This window comes from Ixodes scapularis, unplaced genomic scaffold (genome assembly GCF_016920785.2).
Source record: "Ixodes scapularis isolate PalLabHiFi unplaced genomic scaffold, ASM1692078v2 PGA_scaffold13__105_contigs__length_92229423, whole genome shotgun sequence".
NCBI classification, from domain to species: Eukaryota; Metazoa; Arthropoda; class Arachnida; order Ixodida; family Ixodidae; genus Ixodes; species Ixodes scapularis.
In genome coordinates, this window is record NW_024609839.1 from 63,296,928 (window position 1) to 63,321,163 (window position 24,236).

Below are 24,236 nucleotides of genomic sequence, written 5' to 3' on the forward strand. Positions count from 1 at the left end.
ATTGAAGGAAGGGACCCGTGTTCAATAAGTGGAGTGTCAATTGAACGCGAGTCCCAATTTAATGCTGACGTAGTACTCGTGTTCCATCTGTGTCTCGCGCCCGGTTAAGAAAGGTGACGGAAAGAAACCAGTCCATAGGCCTTGAGCAGGGTGGCCCTGTAGAAAACAAGCTGGACAAGGTGCTCCCTAGAGTTCGATCTCCTCACCAATAGGCGGTGATAGGATAAAAGATGCAGCAGATACTCCTGCCTTTAGCACAAAATTTCTGCCTTTGGTGACACCTCTCCGTACGCGCAGCAAACGACCGGAGAAAAGAAACCAGCCCATGCTGGAGGCGAGGCTTTTACTGCATTCTTAGCTACCGGACCCGCGGGATTGTCAAGTATGATCTTTTAGAACAAGCAGGTTGTGTGAGCGGTGCTCTACACCGCATTTCAAGATCGTTAACTCAAGAAGTTTACATTTCGAGCATGTCAAGTAATTGGAAGTGATTTTGAGTACGAAGTCTGAGCAAATAATTCTTCGAGGTGCCGAAATCATCTTACGCCGTATGCACACTGGTGGTTGAACCGTGTCGGTAAAGCGGTCGCGAACGGGGTTGCTTGAAGATCCAATACAGTTTTACGGGCGTTTGATTATGATAACGAGCGGATCCGCCCTGCGGTTGCGATTCGAACACAAGCCTGAATGCATTTCTAGTGAGGGTCATGAGCTTTATATATATTTATCATGAATGCGACGACGCCTTTTGCCCCTTCCCTTTTACCTCTTTCCTTTTGCTTTCTGTGACTTGTGTTATCTGAAAAAAAAACTACCGTTGGTTTTCAGAAATTTCCAAGCTCAAACACCAAGGCTGCCACGTTAATCAACGGTAAAGCTTTCGCAAAAGAAGTCAGCGAGGTAAACAAGAAGTTCTCTACCTGGCTCTTCCAGGCGTCCTCAATTCCAACGTCCTACCTCACAATAACAGAACTGGCTAAAGCGACACCCAGCATCTCCGAAACCGAGTGGCTGAACGCCATTAACGCGAACCTCCCGAGTCCCATTACGGCCGGGACGTCCGTGTACGTGTACGCTTCGAAGGGTCTCCACGTCCTCAACAAATTCATGGAAGAATACAAGGACAACCCCAGGCCGGCCGCGAGTTGGATCACAGTATTCGTCCACTACCTCTTCGCTGGAGCGAGCTCGTACCCTCTTCAGAAAGCCTTCAACCGTTACGGCACCAGGTGCTTCGATTACATGAAAGAGCTAGCTCCTCACGCCCTCAATGTGCTTACGACTCAGTTCTTCGTGTCCACGGACGAAGTCGAAACCGTCAAGCACATACTAACAAAAATGACTGGTCTCTACCCCACGTTGTTCAGCTGGAACGACGTCGAATCCAAAGTCAAGACCATGAAGCGGCTAGAAGACGTCATCGTCATCCTCGGCATCCCGAAGAAACTCTACTCCCCAGCGGTGATGGAGCAAGAACACCGCTTCCTGCCATTCTTCAACGGACCATTCGTCAATGACCTATTGCGCGCTCACAAAGAGCGAGCGAACGTTGAGCTGTTCCTCTACGGCGAGGGGACCGCTGGGCACGGCATGATTGAACGCGATGCGTCTATCTTTTCGACGTTCGAACAGTTCGGAAACGCCAAGTACGTTCCGTACCTCCACACCGTGTATACACCGTCGGCCATCTTTACCAGCCCATTCGTCTCGCTCGACTCTCTAGTGGTTAGCTACGGCCTCACGGGCTCTAGTCTGGGACACGAGATCTTGCACGCCTTCAGCCCGCTCTGGCTGGAGAAAGACCCGAGCGGTGTGAAGGTAGAGTGGATGACCGACAAGACGTTCCAAGACTACCACGCGCGACTGGACTGTCTGATTGACCAGTACAACGACCCCAACGTGCCTGGTGAAGGTAACTACAGCGTGCTGACCTTGGACGAGAACTACGCCGACGTAGCGGGCTTAGAGTTGGTTCGCGCCGCGATGCAGTCGGACCCCTGCATGGAGCTGGGTGCCCCGTCTCCGATTCGTGGGCTCACCAACAAGCAGCTCTTTTACGTGGCTTATTGCTTCAAGTTCTGCGCTGTGGATGACTTGGCGTATGGGTATTATGGAGGTGGATACGCTTCATTTTCTGATAGGTGCAATAAGGTCTTGGGGAACTTTAGAGACTTCTGGGTGACATTTCTGTGTCAGGTACCATCACGAAAGCTGTGTGTCCAGCTATCGTGACCTATTTTAGTTAGCTCTCTATTTAGTTATCCTTTATGAATATTATTTCGTTATTATAATTATCAAATTATAGGTTCTCCGAAAGGCGCACAAATGTATTTAAGGCTATATTATCAAAGGTACCAAACTGGGCTCTTCACAGAAGCCGTGTGTGTTTATTGTTAGAAAAGCGTTTTAATGCGCCATTTTTCGTAAGTTAAAACTATTGTGTTCACAAAGGATGAAAGCAAAACATATACTTCAACTGTCTAAACGTATAGCGTCCCACAGTACGACCACAGCAGGACTGACGTCCAGTAGTATTATTAAAAACCGACAAGAGGTCAGAGGCTTTTATCCGAGAATGGATCACAACAATTAAGCGAATACACGTCGGTGAGCAGCGAGCCCATGCAAGTAACGCCCGGCACAAATAAAAAATATATAAAAAATCTATATTGAGAGTACCGTCGCAATCTTGAATGGCGGAGAAGCTGCTGGAATACGGGAAAACACAGTTTTACTTTAGCCACGGCAACGGAAAGTACTAACATTTAATCCGCTACTGGTATTTATTTTAGAGTGCAGCTCTTCGGCGCCCGTTTCCGCGTTTCGCGGCGTCGCCGTCGGCGTAACCGTTCTGCTAAATTTAGCGGGAAATTGAATTTGTGTTGAGGTCACGTGGTGTTGATTGTCTCGCTAAATCTAGAGGAGAAACTGAAGCCGTTCATGGGGGACGTGAAACGAAGTCATGTGACGTCATTTTTCCCGCTAAATTTAACGGGGAAACTGAGTTTGTGTTGAGGTCACGTGGCGTCGATTTTCCAGCTAAATTTAGCGGGGAAACTGGGGGGAGGGGAGGGTATGGAGGAGGACGAGGGGAGGGTACGGTGGAGGAGGATTGGAGGGTGCAAAGGAGAAGGAGGGAAAGGAGAAAAGGAGAGAAGGGGAGAGAAGGAGGAAACGCGCAAGACATGCTACGAGCGGGTGCTCCGCCGCCATTCGCTTCCAAGGGCCGCTCATTTCAGTGCTGCGCCACCATTTGCATCTAAGGCCTGCTCGAAACACGGCCTTCATGCGAATTGATGTGTGCATGTTTATACAGCCGGAAGTTAGCCTGCCTCAGTGGGCGTCTTGTGTCTCAGCTGTACATGAGCAATTTAGCCAGTGCGGTACAACCGCTAGCTTGGGGTCTTTAACGTGCACCATGCAGTAGTGATACACGACCACACCCTGGTACGACGCTCATCCAGATCGACACGGGCAGGGGTGAGAATTGAATCTAGGTTTCCGGGTTCTGCAGCATAAGCTTTCGCTCCACGTGCTCCGCGCCGGTGTGCCCTAGCCCACGATCGGCCACCGATCTCTCTGTGCACTGGTACCTGTTTTCTGTGAAAACTATACAGTCATGGCGGCGTCACACACACATGCAACTCTCAGAAAGGTCGGTCTACTTTTGCCCCATTCGCTGAAGCAAGTGCGGCTAGCGCGTGAGAGTGACTTTTGACGAGCAAGTGATCACCAAAACGAACGAATACCATGGCGACTGCCAGGTCGCCTAAATATAAAGAACTATCACCTAAACAAAATATCACGCCTTTAAACCGCAGTGCCCATTGCCCTGGTTTCAAGAGCGCATGAAAACAATTTTCTTTCCTATTGGGGAGAAGATCGAATAGTCACACCCCTTGCGATACGCTTCAGCTGTGTGCGCAACAAACAGTATTTTCTGGTTTGTTGTTGTTGTTGTTGATCAGAGAAATCGAGAATGACAGATTCGAAGGTCACTCCTCGTGCGACCAAAGCGCTGGGCAGAGCGAAGCGCTCGTGCCCAGACCATGCTCGGAAGGTTAAATTACTTTGTTATGCTGTGCTAGTAAACACCCGACTGTGGAAACAAGTAGAGTGCCTTCATTCACACGCGCGCTTCTGCTTCAGTTGTGACATCTCCGCCATTTTTCCGCCCAATCGTTTTTTTTATGCATTTTAAAGTGCGCGCAGTTCAGTGTCACTCAGCTGGAGCGCGTAGCTTTGGCTAATGCATAGACGCCATTTTACAACCCAAGTCACGCACCTAGTGCGCCAGAGCGTCACACGCTGGCACATTCAGGGCCACAATGGATGTCTTCACCTTGAGACAGACAGACATGTAGGCACCCTAACAACAGGCTCGATAAGGTGCTCCCTATGGTTCGATCTCCTGCCCCCCAAAAATGAGAACAAATAATTGGCGCACGATCTATACTTCGTTCACACTCAAAGGGGCGGTGCCACGATATTGAATTTGAACGTTTTTCACTTTACTCGAGTTCTCTGGCACTAGTGGGATCCAAGTATACTCGCACACAACGCCACTGACCAAGAAATTTCTTTGTTGCGGCGTAATTTCAATGATAAAAGCGAGCGTTTTCTTTGAATCTCTCCTTTGCAAAACTTTGATGACGTAGCGTGGCGGTCGCAGTAGCGCCCAGTGACGGAACTTGAATAAGGCTCATAGATTGGACCCGAGCAATGCGTGAGCACTCGATTTGGCCTCGTGATAAACCATAGCTCGACAAGACTGCCAACGACACTGCCAACGAGGAGTGGTGTATACAATTCCTTTCACCTGCGGCAAATATATGTGGGTCAAACAGGGCGATGCGTCAACGACCGCCTACGAGAGCATGCTTTATCCTTGAGGTCATCACCAGCTGGCCCCCTTGCATTACAAGTCAAGGATTGTATGTGCACTGCAAAGTTGAGCTGTACCACAATCCTAAGGTATTCCAGGATTAAAAGAACACGCGAGCTGTACGAAACTCAAACAATTTTGTCCTGTGGGGCTGTGTGCATCAGCGCCCCGTCGACCGCCTTATCCCAACAGGAACTTCTCACGGCTTGACAGTAAGCAACCTGCGTGAAAGTTCTCTGTTCGTTTTACGTCTCAAACCTCGTTTTCGTCTTTTTACCATGTGCGATCTGTGAGCGTGTTCCACGACAATTTTCCTTTTTTTTTTTTTTTAAATAATGCTCCCAATAATTTTTGGCTCCTCTTTTTTCATGCTGTTTTACCATTCAAAAATATCAACAGTAACTCTTCTTACAGGTAGTATTCACTGGCGGCCATAGCTGTGTGCGCGAATGCTGAGCGGGTGCTGATTGCGAGCTCCACAGTTCTTTTGCAACGTGCATTCCTCACCATCAAGAGTGCCGGTCTTAGCAGCCTATTAATGTGAGCTCGTTCTGAGCATGCGCTCTAAACAGCACCCACAAATATGGCGTCCAGTGAACTCCCTATTGATGCATTTTATTTTTAATAAAATGCCTTTGAGGTTGTCCTTTCCTTTTTTTTTTTGCTTTTAAGCGATAGCATCTCGAACTTTTTTTTTATTCTCCTTCTCTCTGGGGATTATTCACAGGCGGCCATAACGGTGTGCCCGACTGCTGGGCGCGTTCTCATGGCGAGCTTCCAGAGTTCGTTCGATACATGCATTTCGCAGCATCAAGATTGCCGGTCTTAGCAGCCTATTAATGTGAGCTCGTTCTGAGCACGCGCTATGAAAAGCACTCAGAAATTTGGCGTCCAGTGAATCCTCGCTATTAGCGGCGAGATGACTCGGTGGCGCCCTCATTTGGTTACCTTTCGTGACGTCATTACCTTTTGCTCAACAAGTTCGATGGTGTTTGTAATGGGCATCCTGGAAGCCTGAAATCATAGCGCTCTCAAAGCAACGCTGCCAACACCGACAAAATTGAGTTCTGACATTCTTTTTATTTTCATCGATGAGACATCCTTTGCTGACGTCATAGTCAGCATTCGGCCAATTGTGGTGTTCCGACCACAGCGACGCTTTCGATCGCTCACGTCGCCAGTACTCACTGTACGCCATATTTGTGGGTGCTGTTTAGAGCGCATTCTCCGACCGAGCTCATATCAATAGGCTGCTAAGACCGGCACTCTTGATGGTGCGGAATGCACGTCGCAAAAGAACTGTAGAAGCTCGCCGTCAGCACGTGCTCAGCATTCGCGCACACAGCTATGGCCGCCAGTGAATACTCCCTATAGAGTGTATTAAAATGTCAGTTTTCAGCTGGCGCCCTCCCTGTCTCCCTCGTCTTTCCTTCCGTGTTGTTTTGCGCTATATATACTCATAATGGACAACCAACTAGCCCGCCAGTTGACCTTACTGCAGCGCGACAAGCATTCGGGTAGTGGCCCGTGTCCAATCGCGGCAATGACGAAAATAGCCAAACCCTAACAATGTCTGGAACTCAGCGCGCGTCCTGTGCTTTGCCAACCTCAGCGCGGGGATATTATCAACATGGCGGCCTAATCGGTTCCAGATCGCGTGACCGCTTGTTCTGGCTGCGAGTTGAGGGGGCGCACGCTTTTCGCTTTTCTTTGTTTTTTTTTTCTGTAACGTGTATCGCGTGGGGGAAAAAATCGAACCCGTGTTTGATTGATCATAAACGTCAGGATTTCGTTCAAAGCGGTATTCGCGCAAAATACAACAATTCTCGCACCGCTTCTTTAAGCTGAGACTTCAGTCAAAAACTCCAAACGCGAGCTAGCCCACGCTTCTGCCTTTGAGACTTGCATTTCTAGTGCGAGTGCTCGTTCTGCGGAAAGAACTTCAAAGTAGCTTCCTCACGCTCCCGTGCTTGTGGCATTGGATACGGTCTCAGCTTGAAGGTGAGTAAAATATAGACCTCACATCTCGTGCAGAGAAAAAAGAAGAGCACACGCAGTTCTTGAAGAACGAATGGCAAAATGGAAGAAGCAACAGCTTCGCAAGGCTCTACTCTGACAGACCAGGTATGGTGCATTTTCAAATTATAGCACTCAATTTCAAAGAGTTCTTTCTCTTCTTTTTTTGCGTGTGTGTGTGTGAAAACTTGGCGCGGCGTGTTCCAGAACACATACTTGTCATTTCAAGCGCGTTTATCGCTTCGTACATTAGAACGTTCGACCCTTAAGGGGGGGGGGGGGGGGGGGGGGGGGGGGGGTTTGGTGTACGAGCGTGTTAGCGCACCACAGCTCTGAATACGTGGAGCGACAGCTCGAGCTACGCAACCCATTGATCCCGGGTTTAACGCCCATCCCTGCATGTTTCCATGTGGATCAGAAGTTCACCAGCATGCGGTCGTGTATCACAACTGCACTGGATAAATACCTAATCTATGAAAGTAAGAGAGGTCAGTCGCCCATCGGGGCTCCCTAGCTAAAGGTGTTCAATTACATTACTCGATTACTTGATAAGAAAAGTAATTCGCCGCTGCTTGAAAAAAGAACCAATTACTTTTCCCATTACTCCAAATATTCAATACGGCAAATTTTCTTTTCCTGTTGATACGAAGATTGCTCTTTCCTTACGTATTGTCCATTATTAGATTAGAATCGCCGAATTACCAACTGCTTATTTTCCTACTCCCCCAATTTGGGTAAACTATCGTTATGGCGGAGACTCGGCTCGAGAATTCTTTAATAGGACAGTTGTACACAAGGTGCCAAGGAAGGGGAGGGAAAAATAGGAAAGGTGATAAGTAATTTTAGTACTTCCAAACATAATCAGAATACTCTTGCAATTACTTCTTAATGAATTATTCAAATCATTACAAAACTAACTAAAAAAGTAATCAATTACAAGTAATAGGATTACTTGAAATGAGAGCAGTAGAAGTCAGGGTCGAAGACAACATGCCGACGTCGGACCAAGCACCGTTCTGAATTTGCGAACGCTGCAGGCTACAAACACAGGCAGGATTTATAATTTAGGACGTCGCTTTATTGATGATTCGAGAAAAATCAAGGAAACTATAAATTACTGGCACGTGAAGTCATCGGACAGTCTTGGTGGCCATTCATATTTTTTTTGCCAAAAACAAATGTATGTGGTTGTGCAAGAATGTACGCTGCAGAAGGTTGGCATTCAGCAGCTAAACCACAAAAATGGATGATTGTGTGAGGTTAATGCAATCAAGCCAAGTATAACTTCTAGCAAGGTACTGACTGACTCAGGTCTTTAATCAAAGCTTAACGATAAAAAACGATCTTTTCAGGCTCTGCCTGGGGATAATCGGCGTCGGAAAATTCTCGGCCTGGTCGCGTTTCAAGCGGTGTTCTTATCGGCTCTAAGTTTCACGTTGGTACTTTTGCGTTCGAGCGAAGTTGGAAAACATGAAACCGACACCCAGGAAAGCACGCTAGAGCTGATGCAAAAGGCCATGAACAGAACGCTGGACCCGTGTCGTTTTTTCTACGAGTACGTCTGCGGGAACTGGGAACGGGTGCACCCCGGAGCAGTCCACACCTTTCAAGTGATCGAGAAGGCCGTCCTGGACACAGTAAATGAAACAATAAAAAATGCCCATGTGAATCCTTTTCGGCGTTCCGCCACCGAACGGGTCACGGCCGCTGTCCAGAGTTGCTGGGCTGTGGCGAGCGAGAAGCAGGAAAACCTCGCCGGTCTCAGCGATTTTCTGAGAAGACACGACATTGACCTTCCACCGACCCGGACTCAAGGACTGCCGAGTCCCATAGATGTCATGATGAAGCTGAACCTTCTGCTGAACATTCGAACTGTCCTCTTCGTTCAACCTGGTCTAGACCTCCGAACGCAAGACCGAATGATACTCACATTCCATTCTAATGAAGACTTCATCGAAGATATTTTGACGGTGAGTTTGAGTCGTACATTTCCTAAGGCTCTTGATGCTTGACGGCCCTATTACTGCGTACTTGTCTCGATCTTGCTATTGTCGGTAACACGTTAAGAGCTCGTTAGAAGCTCCTCCTCCAGCCCTCGCTCGCCACCTTCTACCAGGCTTTCGCTGCGCGTGAGACGAAGTGTTATGAAAGAACGAATCCTCGCCCACGGGGCAGGTGATTTAAGGCCTGTTCACACATGCGGAGGAGCGCTACAAGCATAGCGCTGACCTCGCGCTCAGCGCGTGCTGACAGGAGCGTTCACCAGCGTTGTATCGCACCTTCAAAACTGTTGCTCATGGCAGACGATAAGTAGCTGACGACATGTGAGCAGCGCTACATCAGCGCTTCGCTGCATGTGAGAGCCGGTCATTATTGTGTTCTTAACGTTGGTATGTCGCACTTACAGTGAACTCCAAAAAAGGCATTAAGTAACTATGATTTTTTAATGTATACGGTACAGACAACTTGGTTGTGGAAACATCCTCACCCGGAAAGCAGTAAATTAATGTATACATCTGAATGCGGAGCTAAGAATCATCTTTAGTTATGCGCAAATTGGCTTCAGCTCGTTAGCCGCCTCATACCCACGTCAGACGACGCCCTCAAGCTCTTTCGAATAATTGTTATTTCTGCTAAAGGATATTCTGCTGAAGGAGCTTCTGTCACGCAACCGGCAAAATACTGTTTACCACCGATATAGATAACTTTGGGGCTGGCCACATGTGGTTGAAACCGAAACTAAAATCATTATTCTAAATTTAGGGCCCTTTTAAGTTAATATTTATTTTCTAAAACACTTTTATAATGAGAAATAATTCAGATAAAAACACAATCGCAAGAAGCTTTCGTGTCATGGCCAGACGTTGGTAACCAAGAAAGTATACTAAATCGATAGTGTGCTAAACTATTGCCTGCTAGCCGAAACCTAGAACTAATTGAGAAAAGAGAGTGTCTTGTCATAGTTGAGGTCTTAGCGCTATTTACACCTGAGTTCAACGCTTCATACCAGCAGCACCTGAAAGAATAGTGAGCGCGAGCGAGTTGTTGAGTCTAAGCCTGAGGAGGAAGAGGACACAGATTGCAGTTAAAGATTGTGATTGGCAACGAAAGTCTTTTACTAGTACAATTCCCTCAGTTAACAATTGAAACACCCATGTCGAGGTAAGTCCTACAATGTTGAACGTCAGGGAGAAAAAAAAATAATAATAATAATAGTAATCTTTATTTGCTCAGGCTAGCCGCGTCACCGCAGAAAGGCGATAGCCAGTACCATGGAGGCCCGCGGTACCGCGTCTAGTGATGGTGATTATGTGATGATGTAATAATATGCAGATGAATGTGATGGAGATTATATGATATGTACAAGTGAGTTAGGCCTAGCAGCGGTCTTTGTGGTGGTGGTGTTAGCGGGGCTGCCATGTGCTGCTGACTTCTAGCAGGCAGGTCTCGACTCTCGAGCGTCTGGAGAAGACTCCCCTCGTGCCCGACATATAAACGAGCCGGCCGAATTTCCGGCGACGCGGGGAGTCCATCACCGTCGTGGTGGGGCTCCAGGTGTTGGCGCCAATTTTGGCCGGGCGACGGTCTTTACGAAAGCGGGCCTTGAGGTCTACCAGCTTGCCGTCGAGCTTGTAACCGCAAGCAGCGTGAGCACCCTGTCAATCGAAGACATTGTCTGTGTCACTGGTTCGGTGGGCTCTCTGACGATGGAAAGGACACGTCTTACGCCCAGTGGGCTGCTTCTTGCTTTGATGACCCAGCTCACCTCCAGTGCCGTAATATAGTGCCAACTGTCGAGAGTATTTCCTTTGTACTAAACGGCGCTTGCGAGCTTCCTTCTCGAAAAAAACGCTTTAATGGAAGGATAATCTGTGGTGCTGTGTGTCACGATATCCTTCTCCTTTTAAAAAAGATGTCTTTCTACTAAAAGAGCTTAAGTGGTCCGTCAGACAAGGGTATCATAACACTAATGTAACCGACAGCGACAAAAACATTTATTTTTAATGCGAAAGCATGAACTGTCCCATGGAGCGAGCCGACGTCATCAGCTCTGAAGCCGCGCCAAACGGCACCTTAAATCCTTTCTCGAAGTGAAGCCAGCTCCCAGCTATGAGACCACGCGAAGAGCGTAGCCAAACGGCACCTAGTTTCCTTTGTTATGGGTGACATTCCTATTTAACAGAATGTCCCTTAATGGGTATTCACACGAGAGAGAGTTTTCGGGGAGTGATGTGCGTGACGTCAGTGATCGGCGGAACCAGCAGGATTCCCTCCCCGACTCAAGCATTTACACCAACGGCGCGGAACCGAGAGGGATGTCAGTGTTATCAGACGCATTTAGCGGTTGCGCTCTTGACAACAGGGATCGGTGCGTATACTGACGAAATTACAAAAAACGTAGGCGTACATAAAACGGCGATACGCGATTAGGGCAGCGACACTGTTAGACGCAGAAGCTGCATCTAACAGCGCTGGCGCTGGGAGCACATGGAAAAACACCAAATGAGGGCGTACAGGGGGACATGGGATGGTCGTAATTTGAGAGCAGGGAGGTAATTAGTAAGTTGAAATTTGAACAAAGGTTGACTGAAATGGATGATACGCGGTGGGCACGGAAGGTATTCAAGTATTTATACATGAAAAGTTTAAACACAAAATGGACAAACCGAACCCGAAAGCTTACATTTAAATATCTACACACTGGTGATGGGGCTGAACAGACTACGTCAGTGAAAGAGAAGGTGAAAGAGGTAGAGAGGAAAATGTGGGAGGGGATAATGCAGGAGAAATCAGCTTTAACGGTGTACAGGTCGCGAAAGCAGGAGATGAGAAAGGAAAATCTATTTGACAATTCACTGGGAAGTGATTTGCTGTTCGAGGCAAGAATGGGAGTTTTGAGGACGAGGACGTATAGGGCTAAATTTCAGGAGACCGACACATTATGTGCCGCCTGCCATAATGATAGCGAGACACTGGAGCACTTAGTTTTGAAGTTCACGGGGCTTCGTCCTGCCCTCCCTGAAGGGGTAACGGATTTGGCCGGGGCCCTGGGTTTCACTGGCTGCGATGGAAGGACGGTAGAGAAAAGGATTACAATGACAAAGAGACGGTTAGAAGATTGGTGGAAATTATCTAGGGAAAATTAAATGATGGACAACTAACTAGCACAGCTGGGAACAGGCGGGACAGAGGAAAACTGGGACTCCCTCCCGCGTGGCTCCTGCCCAAAGTCTCAACCCTGTCCCGCAGTGGATCCGGTGCTGGGGTAACGCCGAAAAGGTTTGACCAGAGGAAAATTGGCGACTCCCTCGCCGGGGAGAAGAGGCAGGGGGGTGATGTTTTCTTTTTTTTTTTGCCCGATCCTCCGAAGGTCATCCTGGTGATGTCCCACACTGCCTGGTGATAGTTAGGGGGAAAAAAATTGGTCTTAAAAGAACGGGAAAAATCACGTTTTTGTAATTTTAGACTTAGGCTAGGTGGCGCAAGCTACAGCCCGTTACAAAGGAAATATCCATTAACATCCATCCATCCATCCAGACGAACTGCTTTCTGCTAAAACAAAGATGCTTCTTGAATGTGTGGATGCAACTCAAAACGAAGTGGAATCCAAGACGTGGAATCGAAGACTCCTAAGTGTGCCTTGGATGAGGCACCCGAAGGGGCGCAATCCACAAGTTAGGCGATCTCGATGCCACCGCCGGCATCCAGCTAACCAATATCTGTAAAGTTGCCAGACACGCGAACAAAATGCCGCCAATTCCAAAGAGATGACGCGTAGGATCTTTTTTTGTGCAGCCCAAGGAAAAGTTCTCCCACGCTCCTGGGATGTCCACAACTTCAGCGCGACTCCGCGCAAAGCGTGACGTTGTTATCACGTGAGGCGCATTCCGGGGAGCAAAGGGAGGGATTTCTCTCCCGTGTGAATACCACTTTAGCAATCCGAGTTATTTTTGGCTACCCAAGATTCGCCAATCTTAAAATAAATTATATTTATGTAGGATTGAAGCAACCTGTCGTTGCAATGTACACCTATTTATAACAAATATCAGAAAGTTCCTCGACAAACACTTCAAAATTACAATAAGAACGGTTAGCCACATTCCAGAGTTAAAGGGTCGCAAAATATAACCAACAGGAAGATATTAGTTAAGTAAGAGCCAGACGACGGTCTTATTTACTAATTCATGCTATTTTTTCCCTTCGTCTACCAGTGGTTTCAACTAGAAAATCCCGCGCCCGCCATCTTTGTCAACGGTCAGAGCTTCGCGAGGGACGTTGTCCAAGTGCACGACCAGTTCCAGTACTGGCATTACGTGGCCCGTTCTACAAGTCCCTCTTACATGACCGTGCATCAGATCGCCGAGGAGACCCCATACATATCAGCAGCCAAGTGGACAACTGCCATCAATTCAGGGCTCTTGGAACCAATATCAACAGAGACAACGTTTTATGTCAGAAGTAGACAAACGTTTGAAATCGTCAACTTACTGATGCGCGACTACCGAAGAAACCCCAAACCGGCGCTAAACTGGATAACAATGCTCGTTCACTTCTACTTCGCGTCCGCAAGTTCGTATCAGCTCCAGCAGACATTCGGCAACCTACCAAGCAGATGTATGGACTACATGACGTATATAGCGCCACACGCTTTGAACGTTCTCGTGACGGAACATAAGGTGTCCACCGACGACGTGCAAACCGCGAAGCACATATTCCAGCACATGAAGCGAGCGTCGGGCGCATTTTTCAGCTGGATGGACAACAGAACGAGAGCACTGGCACTCCGACGATTCGACAAGCTCTCGCTGACGCTCGGAGTTCCCCGAAAGTTTTACTCACCGGCAATTCTGGAGAAAGAGTACGCCTTCCTTCCACTCTTCAGAGGTACCTTCCTAGAGGAACTGCTGAGTGCCTTCAGGGATAAAGCTAGAATTTCGATATTTGAGTACACGCACGGTCCTAAAGGTCAAAAGATGGATCGAGACGTCCTCAGTTTCGACCTAATTGCGCCAATAACAAATGCGTACTTCGTTAGATATATCCACGCCATCTACTTTCCAACGGTCATCTTGGCCAAACCACTTCTGGTCGTAGAATCACTGGCCGCGACCTACGGCAGCTTTGGATCAATCTTAGGCCATGAAATCGGTCATGCATTTGATCCCATGTTGCAGTCAACGGACCCTGGAGGGCGTAGGGAGGAGTGGATGAGCAGCGAATCACGAAGAGATTATCGGGCGAGGATCGACTGCGTCATCCGGCTGTACGGCGCTACTGACGTTCAGAGTCACGCGAACTACAGCATGGCGACGTTGAACGAGAACTTTGCGGACATTTTAGGACTGCAGATTGCTCTGGCAGCCCTGCAGAGTGACTCTTGCGTTCGCCTGGACGCAGAGTCCCCGCTCAAGGGATTTACGAATAGGCAGCTCTTTTACGTGAGCTACTGCGGCCAGTATTGCGCGAACAGATGGTACGCCTACAATTATTTTGGTGAGAATCACGCCAAGTTTTATCACAGGTGCGTGGTGGTCCTAAAAATGTTTGACGATTTCGCAAGAACGTTTTGGTGCTCTGGAATGACCCCTGCCCCATGTACATTGCTGTGATTTGGATGGGGGACACGGTGACGCGTCCATTAATTATTTCGCGTCTCATAAGCGGGAAACGATTAGTTGAAGTTCGGGAGTGTGAGCTTTGCCAAATGTACCTACTGTGTCTATTATGCTATTTCGGCGACGTTTAGTTTCGGTAAATTATATTTGGAAACCAGAATTTGTACCAGATTTGAGAAAATTAGGCAAGACATGGAAATAAATAATATACGACATAGTGCCGTTTCAGTTTCAAGTCAAGAAAAAAAAAAGTTATTTCCGCGATAGAAGCGCATCTAGGTAGTGATGTCGGTATAAGTTAAAAATATACATTTTTTTTTTTATATGAACAAATATCTTCCTCTCTTTTTGCCGCTCTCTATAACAGCGAAAGAGATAGACACGGCGCCAATGCACACTTATGCCATAATTAATATAATTAATTTTGTCATCATTAACTCTTTTTCTAAGCGAATATCACGTATAACGCGCACGTATCTCCAAATAAACAATATTTAAATATATATACACACACACATATATATATATATATATATATTAAATAATGACCTCAATAAACTTCGGAATTAATTTTCCGAAAAGAGGGAACATTTATAAAAATAGCTCGAGGTGTGAAAAGAGAAGAGAAAAAGAAATAGGCCCTCAACGATAGGACATCGAGAGGTCAGTTTCCTTAGAGCCACTATAAATAAGCTAACCTTCAGAGGAATAGATACTTCGGCCATGAATGGATGAATGAATGAATGCCAACGGCTCTACTCTTTAAAACGGGCGGCAGCTTGCGCCACCTAGCCTAGAAACTTGGTTTTTAAAATCATGGTTGCCAGTTACCTGAAGCATTACTATCTAAAACCGCAAGGAACGCCTTTGCATCCTACAAAAATATTCTGACAGACCGCGACTAAAAAAAATGATATCATTCGAGCTTCTCGGTACTGCAATATTACAGTGGGGTATTAAAGCCGGTTCCCACATCCAGCGAAGCGCTAATATAGCGCTGATTGATTGATTGAAACGTTTATTTAATTTCCATGCCTCTGGTCTATGGAACCTCATGTGGCATGGGAGAAGGGGGAGTGGGAGAGGGGTAGTGATGGGATGGTGATGGATTAGACGTACCGTCCGATCCCGGAGGACCGGAGGTAGGAGATGATTGATGCGAAGATGAGATCTCGTTCTGCGGGTGCTGAGGTTCTCGGATGCGTCCATTCCCGAAGGGTCATTGGTCTAAGGTGCGGTGGTAAGGTGTTAATTGCCGCTATCCGTTCTAGTGACGTCCCTTCACAGGACCATACAAGATGGTAGCAAGTCGCAGGGAAACCGCAGTGTGGACATCCAGGGTCAGGACCTGTGTCATTCTCATCTGTTGACTTGTAGAACTTGGCACGCCAAGAGGGAGTCACTATAGTCCGAGTCTGGAGCCTGTGTAGTGCCACTTGCTCCCATCGTGGAAGCCCGCGAGGGATCGGGTGGGGGTTAGAAGGTAGGAGCGCTGCAAGGCGCGCTTTTCGTGCTCTTTGTTCTTCCTTCTTCTTTTGGGTTAGATCAAAGCCCTCGTCAGGTGGAACGTCCCGTTGAACGGGCGAGGGGACCGGGCCTTGTGAGGGCTGAGTATTTGCCTGTAGCAGTGCCCTCGCGGCCCCGTCCGCCCGCTCGTTCCCTGGAACGCCTGCGTGGCCCGGTATCCACGCGATGGTGATTGTTTGTCGAGCCGCGGCTTGACGAACCAGTTCGCGGATGCGCGCAACTGTAACGTTGCATGTGCTCGACTGCTGTAGTGCACGCATCGCCTCTTGGGAGTCGGTGTATATTCGAGTTTCTGTAGTTTCTGCTCGTGGCATGTTCGTGGCTGTTTCAACGGCGAACAAAACTGCCAGAAGTTCCGCCATGCAACTGCTCCGTGTACATGCGGTAAGCTTGTGGTTCGTCTCTTTGCGTGTAGGGGAATGCCAGGCAATCGCAGTGCGGCCGTTGTTGTCTCTCGCCGCGTCCGTGTAGAAGACATCCACGTGCGCGGCAAGCTTGCTGACTTCAGCGCGGTGGATGGCTACTTGTGTAGCACGTCGTCCAGGGTGATCAGGTCCTTGATGACTTGGGAGGGGCTTGATGGGAGTGACTGCCTCTGCATCCCAAGGTGGCGTCGGTGTAGGCATGAGTGGGCCGTCAATTAGGTCGGAACGGCCAATCGAGGCAAGAATAATTCGCCCGTGAGGAGTGCGAGATAGCCGCTGAACTTGGCTTATCCGCATGTCCTCGGCAATCTCACGGATGGTGTTCATTTGAGCGGTCCTTTCTAGCTGTTCAACCGGTGTGAAGCGGGGGAGCCCTGTAACGACCCGCATGGCCGCTCTCAGCATGATTACTAGTGTGGTTTCTTGAGTATTTGTAAGGCGGAGGTAGTTCAGTCCGTACACTACCTTCGAGATTAGGAGGGTACGGACGAGTCGCCGGAGGAGATCATCCTGTGCCCCCCAGGCCTTGCTCGAGATAGCCTTGAGCAAGTCTAGGCCCTCCTTCCACTGCGATTTTACTCTCCGAAGCCAACTGACTGCACCGCCTTTGTGGTCAAATGGGACCCCGAGGATTTTGACGGAGTTGTTCTGGGCGATGGGGATTCCATCCACCCTCAGTTGGATGTCGGTACGGGCGCTCCTGCGTCGGCTGGGTATAACCATGTACGTGGTCTTCTCCTTAGATAACTCCAACCCTGATCGGATGGCGAAAGTCATGACAACGTCAAGCGCGCTCTGCATGTAGCGTTGTTGGCTATCCGCCCCACCTGCCGTCGTCCACAGGGTGACGTCATCCGCATAAATGGTGAAGCGAATATGTGGGATGGCTTCAAGGGCGAGAGCCAGGTCAACCATGGCGATGTTGAATAGTAGCGGCGACAAAACCGCCCCCTGTGGAACACCGATATTGTTTGTTCTCCATTGACCTTTAGTTTGTCCGATAGAAACCTGGAACGTGCGATCCTGTAGGAATGTTTTGATGAAATTCAGGAATCGGCCCTGTATACCTCTTTTCTTTGCGGCGGCCACGACTGTGCTGTGTGGTATCGAATCGAATGCCTTCCGTAGGTCAATGGCCACGAGCGTACGCGGTTGGCTTTTAAAAAGCCGGCGCTGGTAGAGATCATGATGTATCATGAGCAGGCTGTCTTGTGCCGAAAGGTGAGGTCTGAAGCCCGTTTGCATGGGATGGAAAGCACCCGTCGATTCAAGAATCCATGTCAGGCGTGTTGTGACCATGCGTTCTAAAACTTTACAAAGGTTGGACGTCAAGGAGATCGGGCGGAGGTTAGCCACCGCGTGTGGTGTCTTGCCGGGCTTTGGGATAGGGATCACTGTAGACCTCTTCCAGTCGGATGGGAGTTCACCGTTCACCCAAATGGTGTTGAATGTGTCAAGGAGCTCTTTCATGGCATCTTGTGGAAGGTTCCGGAGCGCGGTGATGGTTACACGGTCTGGTCCAGGTGCCGACTTTGCTCGTGCCGCGCCAAGAGCGTCCAGGAGTTCTGCGAGCGTGAAAAGGGCGTCCGCCGGCTGTTCGTGCACGATGGTTTCCCGGGCGTAGACTTCGGCGGCGGGTGGCTCGGGCTGTTGGGGGAAGAAACAATCTCCTGCCTCTTCCGCAAGCTGCTCTTCCGTGATGTCAAGGTGGAGCGCTAGATTGCTTCCGGTGTTGCACATTTTTGTTTTCCCGGCAAGCCCTTTGTAGGCTTGCCACAGCTTGCGGTAGCCTGTCCGTTCGTTAAAGGAGTCGCACAGGCTACGCCAGATAGTGCGGCGGAGCTCGATTGTGTATTTTTTGGCCTTTGCTGTCGTGCGATTTAGGCAGATCTTATTCCGGAGGGATCTCCTGGCTCTGTAGCGCTGGAGAGCCTCCAATCTCCTGTCCCACAGCTTGATCAGGTGCAAGTCGGGAGGTGGTGTGTCTTCCTTGACGTTGTATTCCGTACGGGACTCCCGAAGGGCTCGCTGAATCCGGTCTGCGAATGGGACGTTGGCAAGACGGCTCATTGCGGTGCGGAAGTTGTCCCACTTTGTGAAAGCGACTCGACGCCTGGGCGAGGAGCTGATGGGGAGAATTATGCATATGGGGAGGTGGTCACTGCCCCATGGATCAGTCTGGACTTGCCATTGCACCTGTAGACGTGGAGAGGCCCAAGTGAGGTCGGGAGACGTGTCTTTTTGGCTGGCGACTTGGGCCAGCCGTGTTGGAGTGTCAGGGTCGTTGCATAGATGAAGCCCAGCTGCGAGGCATGCTCTCTTGATGTGCTTTCCCCTGGCGTTTTTGTTCGGGTATCCCCACGCGGTATGTCGGGCGTTGAAGTCGCCAGCTAGGATGGTATGCTTGTTCTGTTCTACCAAGCCCTTTATCCAATTGACCTCGTTCGAGTCCCCGCACGGTCTTATGTATGTGTTATGTATGTTGATGGGTGTGTCTCCAAACTTGACCCGCGTGGAGACGACTTCGCGGTCATCAGAACATGACGCCTCGGAATTCAATTTTGCCTGCTTGTGCTTTTTCTTTATAAGTGTAACTACAATACCGAAATTTGATGTCTGTCTTTGTATACTGGGGTTAATGTAAGTGTTGTATCCCCTAATTTTAAGATTCCTGACGTTAGCCTCCTGAAGAAGAATAACGTCAGGTGCCTTGTTGTTAAGTATTGACAGACGCGTTTTGAATTCATGAATTTTCTGTTGTAAGCCACCGCCGTTCCATTGCAGGATCCATGGTTGCGGGTTCACTCGAAGCTTGTTGCGCTTGTGGATGTGTTTTGCCCCTCGGGTGTCTGTATGTGTATGAGAATTACTATCCGTCACTGCGAGTGCCTATGAGTTTGTGGATAGCCGCCGTGAGCTCGGACAGCTGTTTTTCAACTCGCGCAAATCCCGCGTATTGAAGCTGTAGGATTTGCGTCGGCATGTCCATCTGTTGGGGTGGATGCGTCAATAATGAAGTGGGTTGGAATGCTCCCATTGCCACTGCTGCATACGACACGCCGGCATCTTGGCTCACCGGTACAGCTGCAGGTGGTAGAGGCTTGGGCTTTTTGCCTCTTTCCTCCGTTCTCGTAGTTTTCTTCGGGGTGCGCCGCGGTGGGATTGCGCGCTTTGGACATTCATTGCTCGTGGCCACGTGGGCCCCATCACAGTTTGCGCACTTTGGATCTTTCGTGCACTCCTCCATACCATCATGCTGGGAGCCGCACGTTCCACAGCGCTGACCTTTCCGTGGGCACACGTCCATTTTGTGGCCAATTGCATGGCATTGAAAGCAGACTAGCGGTCTCGGGCGGTACTCACGAACGGCGAGAACCTCATGCATGTATGCCACCCGTTTAGGACAAGTTTTTCCCTGAAATGTCACGAGTATCACGTTGCCCTTCTTCCCCAAAGGGCGCGCTGCTACCACCTTCTGGGTTCTGCACACGATATCCTCCAGAAGTTGTGCAGGAGACACCTCATTACCCTGACCACGTAGGTACACAACACCGCGGCACTCGTTTCCGGCGAGGGCCTTGTATGGTTGGAATGTGCTGTCTTCGTCCCCCTTGCGGATTTCCTTTATTGTCATGAGCTTTGCGGTGATGTTAGGGTCCCTGGTGGTGATGGACAAGGCATTCGCTTTCTCATTCCGGTGGACGCTGTAGTCCGCTTGAGCGTGGATGCCGGCATGCTGGATTGCATCGCGGATTTCTTTTCCAGTGAATGCACCAACTTCTTTCTTTCCCACGGAGCGAAGCACCACAGTTTGTACCGGAAGCGGCCCCGGTGTAGATTTGTCGTCTTTTTCCGTTGCTTGTGGGCTTCGTTTTCTTATCTGCGAGGAAGCGCCTGGGAGCGGCCATTCTTGGTCGTCGTCTGTCTGGGAGGCCGACGTCGCAGTTGGCGGTACCGATGGTACGGATTGACCCGGCGTGGGTCCTTGGGACGTGCTGTACGTCGACGCGCCAGCTTGAGAAGCCCAGCCGTCTTCTTGTGGCTTCGGGTTTGCCGATGGGAAGCGGCCATCATCTTCCATTTGTTGTACTCCTTGATAGGACTCTGCCTCGCGGTCCCCAGTAGTTGGTCTCATGGGCGACCGTGACCTATCGTTATTTCGTTTAGACCGTGGGTACTGCCTTGGGTCTCTCTGTTTATGCTGGGGCGGGTCATTCAGGACTTCTTGGGGTAGCGGCACAAATCGAGCAACAAATTGTTGCAGAGCTTCCAGGATTGCCGGTTGGCGTTCAATCACTCCTGCCAGAACTTGAAAAAGTTGGCTCACCTCCGGCGGTGGTAATCTTTGGTGGGTCTGAAGGCCGGCGGACTGGGTCCCCTGCAGCTGACCTGTGCCATCTTCCCTGTCAACTTCTATTTGGCCCAATTTGCAAACGGTTTCTTGGGTCGGCATGTTCTGGATGCCTTCCGTTATTGGGCCCGATGTGGCCGTGGTTGTCTCTGTATTGGCAGCTCGAGTGTTTGTGTCTCCCATTTCAGGTGATAGGCTTAGCGCGCTGTTCATGACACCATGTTCGAATATCACTGAAGTCGTCCCTCCCGGGTCAAACATTGGCGGTCGGAGGGTGACGGGAGGCCCTCGTTGGTCCATGATGCCCTTTCGGGCGCGAAGGTCCCTTAATTTGGGCGCTGCGAATAGCTCTCGGCGGAGGTAAGAAAAACAAGTCTTACAGATCAAGCGCTTCTTCGTCCTCCTCTTCAATATAGCGCTGCTCATGTGTCGTCAGCTACTTATCGTCTGCCATGAGGAACAGGTTTGACGGTGCGATACAAAGCTGGTGAACGCTCCCTATCAGCTCGCGCTTACCGCGAGGTCACCGCTATGTTTGTAGCGCTCCGCTGCATGTTTGAACAGACCTAAAGCTGCAAAATCTAATGCTGAGGAAGTCGCACCTTTGAATCATGACGATCGGCAGTTGCGTCTGCTTTGCACTAGGGTGCCTCAATGTCCTTCTGTTTAGGGTGATGCCATCGTTTGTAGTACCCGATGCCGACAGCACGCGCACACAGGCAAAATACAAAGAAATCGCAGGAAACAAAATGTCGCCGTAGCACAGTCAGCGCCACGAGCACGTGCAGGGACACGCTCTTTCACGCGCTTCAGAACAAAAAATAAAAAAAAGCGTTCGAAACAAAATGGCCAGATGTCATCACCCCAAGCAAAGCGCACATGAAGGCACCCTACTTTGCACAGGCACCAAAATGGCGGCGCACACCACAATGTCGGGGAACAGAGCGCCGATACTTTAGGCGCAGCTCATTTAGGGGCTCTAAGTGCCCATTTGCGCAAGCACGTGCGGATAACGCGTGAACCTGACTTTTGACGAGCACGTGTTCGTCAGAACGAACGAATATCAAGGCAACTGCCAGGTCGCCGAAATTTATAGAAATATAACCTAAACAAAATATCACGCCTTGCCTTTCCTTTCATACTACTTTAACCCGCAGTGTTCTTTGCAGTGGGTTCAAGAGGGCGTGAAACAACTTTTCTTTCCTATTGGGGAGGAAATAAAATATATTAGAATTAAATAGCGCGAAGGTGAAGTACAGCTGACACACGAGTTCTCCTTTTCTTTGACGGTCATTGCCCTTGCGGTACGTTTCAGCTGTGTAAGCAAGAAACCGCACTTTCTGGTTTATTGTTGATCAGAGAAATCGAGGATGACGATTCCAAGGCCACTCTTCGTGCAACCTAGAGCCACTAGTGCAACCAAAGCACTGGTCAGAGCGAAGCGCTCGTGCCCAGGCCATGCTATACCTCGTTTCATCTTATGTTGTACCGCTGCGAAGTCTAGAAGCGCGAGCTCATAGCGTTGGCAGCTGCCCTTGGCGCACGATAGCTTGTGCCGCCGTGATGTGCCCTAGAGCAAGGAGCTCGCGCTTGTGGCCTTACTTGCGGTACAACACAAGGTGAAACAGAGTATAGCGAAATTTAAAAAAATTGGGTTGTGTGTGTGTTTATACAGCCTAGAACTTGGTCTGCCTCACAGGGGCGACGAGTCTCCCAGCTGTAGATGAGAAATTTAGCCAGTGCGGTACAACCGCTGGCCTGGGGTCTTTAACGTGCATCACGCAGTAGTGATACACGACCGCACGCCGGTACGATGCTCATCCAGATCGAAACGGGCAGGGGTGGGGCTCGAACCCAGGATCCCTGGGTTCTGCAGCGCGAGCTTTCGTTCCACGTGCTCCGAGCTGGTGTGCGCTAGACCACTCGGCCACCGATCCTTTTTTTTTTTTTTTTTTTTCTTTATTGCCGGGTTTTTTATATTGTCAAATAGGCAGGCATATCGCTCAAACCATAGGAAGCAGGGCAAGGCTAAACTAAACCAGTCCGAAGTGACTGGCGTCGGAGGCTAAAATTGTTTCATGGACAAAAGTGCCTCAATGCGCGGAAGCCACTCAGGCTCGCACTTCTGTGCTCTGTTGACTTCAACTAACAAAGATACACTTTCACGAAAATATTCCCGCGCCTCCCGTACATTATTGTCGGCGTTGTGTACAGCCATTCGGGACTTCCAAATACTGTGCAGACCCAACAGCATAACCAGGTCAAAGGGAAAACCTTCCTCGTTTTTAACCGATAGATAACGGATTCCATGCGCATCCAGAGGGAGGTCCTTCTTCAGGGTACGTTGGAGGACGTCCCAGAAGAAGACCCCATCCCAGCACTCAAGGAACACGTGTTCAACCGTCTCTGGCTTCTTGCATAAAAAGCAGTGATCCCCCCACGGTACAAAAAGTCCCCTCTCGTTTAGCCATGTCTTGACCGGCAGTGTACCTGAATGTAATGTAAAGAAGAAAGTATAAACACTGCAAATACCCGGTGCAATTTCTGCACATTTACCCGCGAACAATGCAAAACTTGTAGAACGTACCACAGTTTGCTGACAAAAAACAAATTGCAAACTGTGGCCCGTGCAAAAATAGACAGATCATACCTCCGATTTTTTCTACTCTTTCGCGAAGCTCCATTACCTGCCGTCGCCAATAGGGTTCGCTATCGCGATAATTTTCTAGAGGCACTCCCAAATAATTTACGGGGGTGGTCACCCACTGCATGTTGGCAAACGAACTAGGAGTAGAGCTCCACTCTCCATGCCAAAATCCCAGGCACTTGGCCCAGTTAACAGAGCTGCCACTGACTTCGCAATAACGTTTAAGCGTGTGAACGACTTGAACAATACTCTCGCGGTTGGAACAAAACACTGCAATATCATCAGCATACGCTAACACTTTAACTTCGGTCGCATGAAGCTGAAAGCCACTGATAGTACTGTTTTTAAAAATACTAATGCAAAGGGATTCTATGTAAATGCAAAAAAGAAGTGGTGACAAAGGACACCCTTGGCGGACGGATCGATTCACTTTTATACGTTTTCCAACCGACTTGTTCACCATAAGTCTCGTCGAGCAACCGTTGTACGCCATGCTGACACCTTCACGGATAACAGCGCCGACGTTTACATGATCGAGAATGGTTAAAAGCAGGTCGTGAGGCACGCGATCAAAAGCCTTTTCCAAATCTACCTGGAGCATCGCAACGCAAGTACGCATTGCGTCGCAACACTCCAGAACACTGCGTGCTTTGTGGATGTTGGTGCAAATAGTCCTTCCTTTAATGCCGCAAGTTTGATGGGGCCCCACTATTTCCGATATTACAGATTGCAATCTCCTTGCTAAGATCTTCATTAAAATTTTGTAGTC

General features: G+C 49.2%; 1 protein-coding gene across 1 annotated transcript in view; it reads right to left on the minus strand.

Moving 5' to 3' along the window:
* Nucleotides 1-24,236, minus strand: part of LOC115316926 (sodium-dependent serotonin transporter) — a 131,102-nt gene that overhangs the window by 67,944 nt on the left and 38,922 nt on the right. The gene's annotated exons all lie outside the window — the stretch shown is intronic.